Raw genomic sequence first — 12,262 nt, forward strand, 5'->3', positions numbered from 1 at the left:
ACTTTATCTACAAATTTTCTGCCAAAATTTGCAGAGATGTACTTTACATTTGTCTTAACTCTCATTAAAAGGAGACCTGCATATGTTGTTCAAAATTGAAACTTCACATTTCAAGAGTAACTCACATTTCTGTTTTGTGCAGATTTCAATATCATTCAAGACAACGGTTTGAATCGAAATATTCTTTATGCCTTAATCTTTATTTGTCTCTTGAATACACTTACTTAGAGATCTAACTGGCAATTGTGTGTTCATTGCTTAACAGAGAATCAGCAATGGATCCAACTCCAAGTAATTCCAATTCCTACAAACATCATCTTTCTGAAGAACTGAAAAAACCTATACAAAGAGTTCAAACCCTAATGTCTGAGGTTGAGAAGACCTCAGCTGCCCCAAAAACAGGTGAAGAAATCACTGAGTCAGGAGGAGAATTCGCTGAAGCTTCTTTCAATTTATGAAGAGAACAGTTCAGATGATGAAACTGATAAAGTTTCAGAAGATGAAAAGAAAGAACTTGAGGAAAGAAAGAAACTAAAAGGGAAAGAAATTTCTCTAGAGGATGATAAAATTCAGACTTTCAATCTTCAAGAGAATACAATGGACTCAGATATGGATGAATCTGAATTAGAAGCAGAAAGAGTCTATGTGCAAAGAATGACAGAAATTTATGATAGAGAATTTCTGAATCAAATAATGTCTGGTAAAGAGCTTGAAGAACAAGAAAGTTTAATGAAACTATTTGAAGATGAGAAGAAAACAAGGTATGAATCAAAAAATGAAAATCAGAAGGAAGTGCCACAAGAAGTGATTGAAAACTGCTTAAATGATGAAGAAATTCCAACAGGAGTGCTAGTATCTCTTCTCAAGCTAATTAAGAAGGAAGAACCAGAGACAGAGGTAAAAGAGAAACTAGACACTGTAATTGACAAAATTTCTACAGCATTAAGTGATGAAAAGATTGTTAGAAACAATGAATTTTTGAAAAAGGAAGATGAATTGGAGGAAGAAATGCAGTTTCAAAAGTTCTTATGTAAGTATGGCGGAAAACCAAAATTTTTGATAAATAATGGAATTCCCAGTGATTCAATAAAAATCATAACAAGAAAAGAGACATTGAGCAACTTCAAGAAAATGAAAGGACAACAGTTGAATAAGAAAAGAAGAGCTGCTCAGTCTCTAGTTGATAAGAGCAAAGGAATATCCAAAAGGAAGGCTGATCTATCAAAGATGATAATGAAAGGGAAATCCAAAGTAAAGGAATTCTGCAAAAAGACAACCTCCTTGGTCTCAAAACAGAACAGTACAAAGAAAAGGAAGATGTCTGAAACTGCTCAAGAAAAACCAAAGCAGATGCAGTTGAAGATGGATAAACCTTTTGTCAAGGCTACAATAAAAGCCAAAAACTCTTCAGTCAACCACAATATTCTACCAAGTGGAGTATTTTATGACTCCAAGACTGAACATCTGAATGTTATGATGGAAAATGGAGAGATTGTGAAGATCTTCTCTAAAATTGACTTCAGAAAATTCAATCTATGGCAATTGACTGTGATTGCAGCATTGCATCTCTCTGATTATAAAGAAAGGCAGAGGCCTACAAGTGCTAAGCAATCAGAACTATTAAGATTCTTGAAAGAGGAAGAAAAGTTGGACTTTCCATGCCAAAACAAGCACCTCTGGCTAAAATGAAGAATTTTTAGCTTAGGATTTGTTATGTAATATCTTCGGAAAGAATTGTGATTATATAATTTGTTTATGTTTTGATGAATATGTAATTTGACTTTAATTTGATATGTATTTTTGACTAAGTGTAAGTAACCATATAAATGTTTTGGGTCAGCTGAGGTGTTCCAATCTAGGGAGAGATTGTTGAGTTAAAGATTTGACCTAAGAAAGATATATATGGAAGATCGGAATCTTCTCAACCTCCTCAGAATTCGCTAAATATGGATCCGGGCACACCTTAGATTTCCGAGCAAGGTTTTACTTAGCCGGGCATGATATTTTGTCTATCGGGCAAGGTTATCTTCTAGAATTCTTCTTTAGTGGATATCCGGGCAGGGTTTGCAAATTGGTGTATTATCGGGCAAGGTTCACTAGTTTATGCCAATTCGGGCAAGGATCACTATATCAAGCAAGTCTGTTCTTCATAGCCAAGTAAGGTTTACTCCCGAGTAAGCTTTTGGCTAACCAAGCTCATGAAGCCAAGTGATTGGAAGACCGGGCAAGGTATTCTTTAATAATACAGTGGTCCAAGTAGGCTTGATGATATAATGGAATATCTCTAAGTAACATCGGGAAAGGTTCAACTCAAGCAAGGAACAGTGCTGCCGAGCACACTTTGCTAATTAGCTATTCTCTAGCAAAGAGTTGAAAGGGACCATTGAAGAACAAAGTTGCTCGTAAGGGTTTGTGGGGCAAAGTCTGGAAAAGTCAAGAAGAATTATACAACCCACGACTTGGAATTGGGAGCAGTTATCTTTGCATTGATGATCTGGAAACATTACTTGTACGGCACCAAATGTACCATCTATACCGATCACAAAAGCTTACAACACATATTTGATCAGAAGGAACTAAACATGAGACAAAGAAGATGGGTAAAACTGTAAAACAATTATGATTGTGAAATTAAATACCATCCGGGTAAGGCCAATATAGTAGCTGATGCTTTAAGCCGAAAGGACAGAGTTAAACTGTTAAGGGTACGGGCACTCGGAATGATTGTCCAAAGTAGCTTAACCAAACAAGTTCGTGTTGCACAAGACGAAACCTTAAAAGCGGATCAATTAGAAAATGAAGAACTACATGGGAATGAAAAGAATTTTGAAAATAAAATTGATGAAATATTCTATTATAAAAACCGGGTCTGGATTCCAACACTTCATAAACTTCGAATGTGACATTCGTGACAAAACAAGGTTTACTTTATTCACTACGTAGCGAGTAAACGATAAATTAGTTCATTCGTAGCGATTAAACGTGTAACCGACTGATACTGACTAAGACCCATATATATAAATATAAATATATATATATATATATATGTACTGAGGGGTCATATATGAGTCATATATATGTTATAGAGGCTAACATATTGATATTTAAGCCTCAGTACGTTTAAAACCATTTAAACGAAAAAGGTTTCGTTTATCGATACGCTATGAGTTTAAACGCGACCGTTAACATCAAAACGAACATTGTAACATCCGTTAAGCCGAAAAAGATTTATAAAAAACTTATATGACATGTTCTAAGCTATGCGTGAAAATATTTTGGATTTTTACAACGAGTCAGTACGTTTTTCTTATTTTACAAAAACGGGGGGGCCCATCATGCCTCTTTTTGGCCCATTGATGCCTCGTTTTGTGTGCCAAGGTTCGGTCTCAGTCCAAAATTTAGTTCGGGTGCGGTTTTTCGCAAGAAAACAAGTTCGAGTGCGAAAAATAACGCGTGTCCCAGGATCGAAACCTGGCTCTGATACCAACTTCTGTCACACCCCGACTAGGTAGTTGCGGAAGCTTAATACGGGAATGTAACAGATAACACTGGTATCAACCACATTGTTTATAAAGAAATTCAACAACTAATTTAAATAATATTACATTGGTAGGTACTATGTTTACAAACTAGATGAAAAACACATAACCAGTTCTCGGTTCCTTATTCATTAGTACGTATTTGCATCTATTCACAGCTATTCAACTTTTCTTCTAACACCAAGCACGTAAGCAAATCATTCCAACTTCGGCTTACCTGAAAAGCATGTTAAAACGGGTCAACTACATCTAGTTGGTGAGTTTCAAGTTTCACGAGTACGAACAAAATCAGTATACGAGTTCGTAAAGTTCACAATACGTATGTATATAAGTATGTGTATGATGTATTATACTAAGCCACAAGTGAATCCAAGACAGCTCGCACTGCATGGCCACCCTTGCCCATGTACTCTCGTTGGCATTTAACAGCAACTTTGCCCCAAGTATGTACTATGTTTAACACCACATAGCAGAATGTAATAAGTATAAATGACAATGTGCAACTGCGTAAACAAGTATATCCGGCATACCCCACCGGCGCCTTCAGTTGAGTTTGTCAAACCGATAGTACTATCCACACGTCACTGGCACGAAGTTAATCACTTGTGTTTGTGGGGACTTTCAAGTGTTAGTACTTAGATAATTCACATCACTACACGTTTTCAGGTATATAAGTATATGTAAACAAGCTTTCCACCCCAAAAGTTCGTAAAACAGTTTAGAAAGTGGGGTCGTGAAACTCACCTTATCGTAGTTTGAGCAGGTAGTATAAGTCAATAAGTGTTATGCCTCGATTATAACTTGTATCCTATAATCGGTATCGTACTGTCAATACTAGTACAGTGTTTAAACCAAATTGGGCTGTATAACTAGTCTGCTTATAGCTGTTAGGCCCAAAACATGACCATAGTCTTAGATTGTGACGTTGTATACTGTGAAATGTTTAAAACTGGATTTGGCTCAGTTTCACCGTTTCCCAGGCCTAGCCAAGTTTATCGTTTATGTGTTTCGGGATTAGGTATGATCACATAAACTTAAGTAAACATATTGATTGATAAAATGATTTAATTTATGAAAGAATCTTGAGGTTTCGGTATCTGGATTGATCGCAGGGTTCGTTTCCTTTTTCACACGGGTTTGATTATACAAAACGCGTACAATCCACCCGAATTGTCCGGAATTCTCGTAAAAAGTTTGTTTTTATCAATTTCATTCAAAAATACGATATTTGACCACTTTTGACATTTTGACATACCAGTCAGTCCGTTAAACACAAAACTGCCGGTTTCGTTAAAACAAATATAGTTTAAATCTTTGATTAATCATAACTAATTATGTACTCATATATAAATTATGGAAATTTTTATAAAAATAAATTAAAATATGGATAATTTTATAAAATATTTTCAGAAATTTTATGATTAATTATCTATTAATAAAAATTCATTTAATGTGCTATAATTGAGTAATAAATAGCCCGTTTATACCAAACGATATCCGAAAAATCCAATAATTTTTCCAAGTGGTCTCAATATCAGTACATTTCCCCTGAAAAATCTCCAGAATCTAACTCTTTGGTCAAAATGTCTTTTTGCTCGTTTTTCGGCTATTAAAACTCGGTTAAAACACAATTGCACAAATAATACTTAGACATCTCCAAAGGTTCTCAAACTTTACCAATGATCTTAATATATCATTTATGGGTTCCAAACAAAATTTCATAATTTTTCATGAAGTTTACCTATTTTTCCCGAATAAACGCCAATAAACGGTAATAAATTCGCCAAATATTCTCCGTTTATCTAAAAATTACCAAATTTGAACAGGGACTCATTTAAATGATCCCTAATGTCCCTGAAAAGTTTCACAATCTAACAAAAAGAACGTCACAACCTATTACTAAACAACCCCTAAACGAGTGTTACGGGTTTACCTTGTCGGTTTTCGATGAGTTTTGCTAGCTTACACGACTTTCCGGGTCTCGGGTTGCAAACTCAGTGTATCTACATATCATATAACATCAAACCAAGCATAAATCATCCATGTAACAGCCTTGATAATTAGGGTTTCGGTTTTGGGTTCAACCCGAACTTTTAAACCGTAAAAAACGTTGTATTCATGTTCTAATCCGCGTTTTTGATCAAAAATCCACATGGTACTGACTTTTAAACATGTTTAAAATCAAAAAATGATTTTAGGTGATTTTTAGGGTTTTTAGATGGTTAAACATGTTTAATACTAATCAAAACCTAATTTTCCATGTTTAAATCATGTTAATTAAGTATGAAATGAATGAGAATTGAAGGTTACCTATAGGGTTTTGCTGGAACAGCAGAAGAACACAGGTGCTTGTGAGTTGGTTTGACAATTTTTGTGAAAAAAATAACAAGTGTAAAGCTTATGTAACAAGCTAGAACAAAAACGGGGGTAAAAGTCCACTTTGGCGGCCGGACCAAAAGGGGGGGCCCATCGTGCCTCCTTTTGGCCCATTGATGTCTCGTTTTGTGTGCCAAGGTTCGGTCTCAGTCCAAAATTTAGTTCGGGTGCGGTTTTTCGCAAGAAAACTAGTTCGAGTGCGAAAAAACGCGAAAACGAGTGTTTTTCACCCCATTTTTGTAAAATAAGAAAAACGTACTGACTCGTTGTAAAAATCCAAAATATTTTCACGCATAGCTTAGAACATGTCTATAAGTTTATTATAAATCTTTTTCGGCTTAACGGATGCTACAATGCTCATTTTGATGTTAACGGTCGCGTTTAAACTCATAGCGTATCGATAAACGAAACCTTTTTCGTTTAAATGGTTTTAAACGTACTGAGGCTTAAATATCAATATGTTAGCCTCTATAACATATATATGACTCATATATGACCCCTCAGTATATATATATATGGGTCTTAGTCAGTATCAGTCGGTTACTCGTTTAATCGCTACGAATGAACTAATTTATCGTTTACTCGCTACGTAGTGAATAAAGTAAACCTCGTTTTGTCACGAATATCACATTCTCCCCCCGTTAAGAAATTTTGTCCTCGAAATTTATGTGTCATAGGTTTTCTTTATAGGAAATAGGTGTGGGTATTTCTTTCGGAATTCATCATTTTGTCCTTAGTAAATTTGGTACTCGTTGTGAGTTCCATCGAACTTTTATTAATGAGATTTTATTGTGTCTTAACTGTTTAGTTTTCCCATCCACAATTTCTATCGGTTCCTCTACGAAGTTGAGCTTTTCATTGATCTAAACATCTTCCAGTGGTACTATTGTTGTTTCATCATTCAAACACTTTTTCAGATTCGATACATGAAACACATCGTGAATAGTGCTCGGTTCTAATGGTAGTTTTAATCGGTATGCTACAGGACCAATTTTTTCAATAATCTCAAAAGGTCCAATGTATCTCAGGGCTAATTTACCGGTCTTTCCAAACCTTATAACTCCTTTCCACGGCGATACTTTTAAAAACACCTTGTCGCCTATTTAAAAAGATAACAGTTTTCTACGAATATCGGCATAACTCTTCTGTCGGTCCCGGGCGGCTTTCAAATTTCGTTTAACCTTATAAATTTTATCGGTTGTTTCTTGAATCAAATCGGATCTTGATATTTGAGTATCACCCACCTCTGTCCAACAAAGTGGTGATCTACATTTTCGCCCGTATAAGGTTTCATAAGGTGCTGCTCGTATACAACTATGATAACTGTTATTGTAAGAGAATTCAATGAGCGGGAGGTGTTGATCCCAATTCCCTTTGAAGTCCAGTACACAAGCAAGAAGTAAATCTTCTAAGGTTTGGATAGTTTGTTCGGATTGACCATCTGTTTGGGGATGGTAAGCGGTACTCAAGTCTATTCAGGTTCCCAGAGCTTCTTGAACTGCTTACTAGAAATGTGAAGTAAAGTAACTGTCTCGATCTGAAATAATTGAATGAGGTACTCCGTGTCGAGATACAATTTCATCAATGTAAATTTGGGCGAGTTTCTCGGTAGTGTATTTGTTACGGATCGGAATGAAGTGTGCGGATTTGGTTATCGGTCTACTATTACCCAAATTACATTGTGTCCTCGGGAGGTTTTGGGAAGGTGCGTTACAAAGTCCATGATGATTAGTTCCTATTTCCATTGAGGTATTTCGGGTTGTTTCAACATTCCCAAAGGTTTTTGGTATTCAGCCTTAACCCTTGCACAAGTTGCACATTTACTTACATACAACGCTATATCCTTTTTCATGCCAGGCCACCAGTAGAATTCTTTAACATCTTTGTACATCTTATCACTACCTGGATGAATAGAATATTTGGATTTGTGTGCTTCGTCAAGAATCAGTTCAGTAAACATATTGATTGATAAAATAATTTAATTTATGAAAGAATCTTGAGGTTTCGGTATCTGGATTGATCGCAGGGTTCGTTTCCGTTTTCACACGGGTTTGATTATACAAAACGCGTACAATCCACCCGAATTGTCCGGAATTCTCGTAAAAAGTTTGTTTTTTATCAATTTCATTCAAAAATACAATATTTGACCACTTTTGACATTTTGACATACCAGTCAGTCCGTTAAACACAAAACTGTCGGTTTCGTTAAAACAAATATAGTTTAAATCTTTGATTAATCATAACTAACTATGTACTCATATATAAATTATGGAAATTTTTATAAAAATAAATTAAAATATGGAGAATTTTATAAAAATATTTTCAGAAATTTTATGATTAATTATCTATTAATAAAAATTCCTTTAATATGCTATAATTGAGTAATAAATAGCCCGTTTATACCAAACGATATCCGAAAAATCCGATAATTTTTCCAAGTGGTCTCAATATCAGTACATATCCCCTGAAAAATCTCCAGAATCTAAGAATCCGCCCTGCAACTCAAAATTATACTATAACCAGTTCCAACACGAAACAAGATACATACAAAGGGTCATTGCCGAAATGTGAAAAATGTAATTTACATTATACTTGGCGAGCGTAACAGTTAGGGAACCCGATGAAAAGTGAATAGAAGACATCCCAGTGGTACACGAGTATTCAGATGTATTTACCGATGAGTTGCCTCGTTTACCACCGACAGGACAAATTGAATTTTATATTGACTTAATACCAGAAGTAGCACCCATTGCTAAGGCACCTTACCGACTTGCACCTTCCGAAATGCAAGAACTGTCCAACCAGTTACAAGATTTACTGGACAGGGGTTTTATCCAACTTAGTTATTCGCCGTGGGGAGCACCAGTGTTATTCGTGAAAAAGAAGGACGGAAGTTTTCGGATGTGTATTGACAACCGGGAATTGAATAAAGTAACTATAAAGAATAGATACCCCTTACCTCATTGATGACTTGTTTGATCAGCTCCAGGGTGCGAAGTAATTTTCGAAAATTGATCTCAGATCGGGTTATCATCAAGTAAGAATTCAGGAAGAATATATCCCAAAAACAGCATTTCGAACTCGGTATGGTCATTATGAATTTTTGGTTATGCCGTTTGGGTTGACAAATGCACCTGCAGTATTTATGGATCTAATGAACCGGGTTTGAAAACCTTACCTTGATAAATTCGTAATAGTGTTTATCGACGACATTTTGATATATTCGAAAAGTAAAGAAGAACACGAACAGCATCTGCGGGTAATCTTGGAGTTATTGAGGCAAGAAAAGTTGTATGCTAAATTGTCCAAATGTGAATTCTGGTTACAAGAAGTACAATTTTAGGACACATTGTGAATCAACAAGGAATCCAAGAAGACCCCGGAAAAATTGAGGCTATTAAAGATTGGCAAGTATCTAAATCGCCGAAACAAATTCGCCAATTTTTAGGATTAGTCGGGTATTATCGACGATTTATTGAAAACTTTTCAAGTATTTCTCAACCTTTAACCCTCCTAACTCAGAAAGATCGAACGAATGATTGGGGAGAAGAACGTGAAATTTCCTTCCAAACGTTAAAACAAAAGTTATGTGAAGCTCCAATATTAAATCTCCTAGATGGAACTGATGAATTGGTGGTCTATTGTGACGCGTCTCGTAAAGGTTTGGGATGCGTACTGATGTAACGAAAGAAAGTAATAGCGTATGCCTCTCCACAATTAAAGGTACACGAGAAGAATTAAACAACCCACGACTTGGAATTGGGAGCAGTTATTTTTGCATTGAAGATCTGGAGACATTACTTGTACGGAACCAAATGTACCATCTATACCGATCACAAAAGCTTACAACACATATTTGATCAGAAGGAACTGAACATGAGACAAAGAAGATGGGTAAAACTGTAAAACGATTATGATTGTGAAATTAAATACCATCCGGGTAAGGCCAATATAGTAGCTGATGCTTTAAGCCGAAAGGACAGAGTTAAACTGTTAAGGGTACGGGCACTCGAAATGATTGTCCAAAGTAGCTTAACCAAACAAGTTCGTGTTGCACAAGACGAAACCTTAAAAGCGGATCAATTAGAAAACGAAGAACTACACGGGAATGAAAGAATTTTGAAAAGAAAATTGATGAAATATTCTATTATAAAAACCGGGTCTGGATTCCATCACTTCATAAACTTCGAATGTGACATTCGTGACAAAACGAGGTTTACTTTATTCACTACGTAGCGAGTAAACGATAAATTAGTTCATTCGTAGCGATTAAACGTGTAACCGACTTATACTGACTAAGACCCATATATATATATATACTGAGGGGTCATATATGAGTCATATATATGTTATAGAAGCTAACATATTGATATTTAAGCCTCAGTACGTTTAAAACCATTTAAACGAAAAAGGTTTCGTTTATCGATACTCTATGAGTTTAAACGCGACCGTTAACATCAAAACGAGCATTGTAACATCCGTTAAGCCGAAAAAGATTTATAAAAAACTTATATGACATGTTCTAAGCTATGCGTGAAAATATTTTGGATTTTTACAACGAGTCAGTACGTTTTTCTTATTTTACAAAAACGGGGGTAAAAGTCCACTTTGGCGGCCGGATCAAAAGGGGGGGGGGGCATCGTGCCTCTTTTTGGCCCATTGATGCCTCGTTTTGTGTGCCAAGGTTCGGTCTCAGTCCAAAATTTAGTTCGGGTGCGGTTTTTCGCAAGAAAACTAGTTCGAGTGCGAAAAAAAACGTGTGTCCCAGGATCGAAACCTGGCTCTGATACCAACTTCTGGCACACCCCGACTAGGTAGTTGCGGAAGCGTAATACGGGAATGTAACAGATAACACTGGTATCAACCACATTGTTTATAAAGAAATTCAACAACTAATTTACATCATATTACATTGGTAGGTACTATGTTTACAAACTAGATGAAAAACACATAACCAGTTCTCGGTTCCTTATTCATTAGTACGTATTTGCATCTATTCACAGCTATTCAACTTTTCTTCTAACACCAAGCACGTAAGCAAATCATTCCAACTTCGGCTTACTTGAAAAACATGTTAAAACGGGTCAATTACATCTAGTTGGTGAGTTTCAAGTTTCACGAGTACGAACAAAATCAGTATACGAGTTAGTAAAGTTCACAATACGTATGTATACAAGTATGTGTATGATGTATTATACTAAGCCACAAGTGAATCCAAGACAACTCGCACTGCATGGCCACCCTTGCCCATGTACTCCCGTTGGCATTTAACAACCACTTTGCCCCAAGTATGTACTATGTCTAACACCACATAACAGAATATAATAAGTATAAATAACAATGTGCAACTGCGTAAACAAGTATATCCGGCATACCCCACCGGCGCCTTCAGTTGGGTTTGTCAAACCGATAGTACTATCCACACGTCACTGGCACGAAGTTAATCACTTGTGTTTGTGGGGACTTTCAAGTGTTAGTACTTAGATAATTCACATCACTACACGTTTTCAGGTATATAAGTATATGTAAACATGCTTTCCACCCCAAAAGTTTGTAACACAGTGTAGAAAGTGGGGTCGTGAAACTCACCTTATCATAGTTTGAGCAGGTAGTATAAGTCAATAAGTGTTATGCCTCGATTATAACTTGTATCCTATAATCGGTATCGTACTGTCAATACTAGTACAGTGTTTAAACCAAATTGGGATGTATAACTAGTCTGGTTATAGCCGTTAGGCCCAAAACATGACCATAGTCTTAGATTGTGACGACGTATACTATGAAATGTTTAAAACTGGATTTGGCTCAGTTTCACCGTTTCCCAGGCCTAGCCAAGTTTATCGTTTATGCGTTTCGGGATTAGTTATGGTCACATAAACTTAAGTAAACATATTGATTGATAAAATGATTTAATTTATGAAAGAATCTTGAGGTTTCGGTATCTGGATTGATCGCAGGGTTCGTTTCCGTTTTCACACGGGTTTGATTATACAAAACGCGTACAATCCACCCGAATTGTACGGAATTCTCGTAAAAAGTTTGTTTTTATCAATTTCATTCAAAAATACGATATTTGACCACTTTTGACATTTTGACATACCAGTCAGTCCGTTAAACACAAAACTGCCGGTTTCGTTAAAACAAATATAGTTTAAATCTTTGATTAATCATAACTAATTATGTACTCATATATAAATTATGGAAATTTTTATAAAAATAAATTAAAATATGGATAATTTTATAAAATATTTTCATAAATTTTATGATTAATTATCTATTAATAAAAATTCATTTAATGTGCTATAATTGAGTAATAAATAGCCCGTTTATACCAAACGATATCCGAA

The sequence above is a fragment of the Bidens hawaiensis genome, unplaced genomic scaffold, assembly GCF_021521415.1.
Source record: "Bidens hawaiensis isolate Kalapana, Puna unplaced genomic scaffold, B.hawaiensis_p1.1 tig00001440_1, whole genome shotgun sequence".
NCBI lineage: Eukaryota > Viridiplantae > Streptophyta > Magnoliopsida > Asterales > Asteraceae > Bidens > Bidens hawaiensis.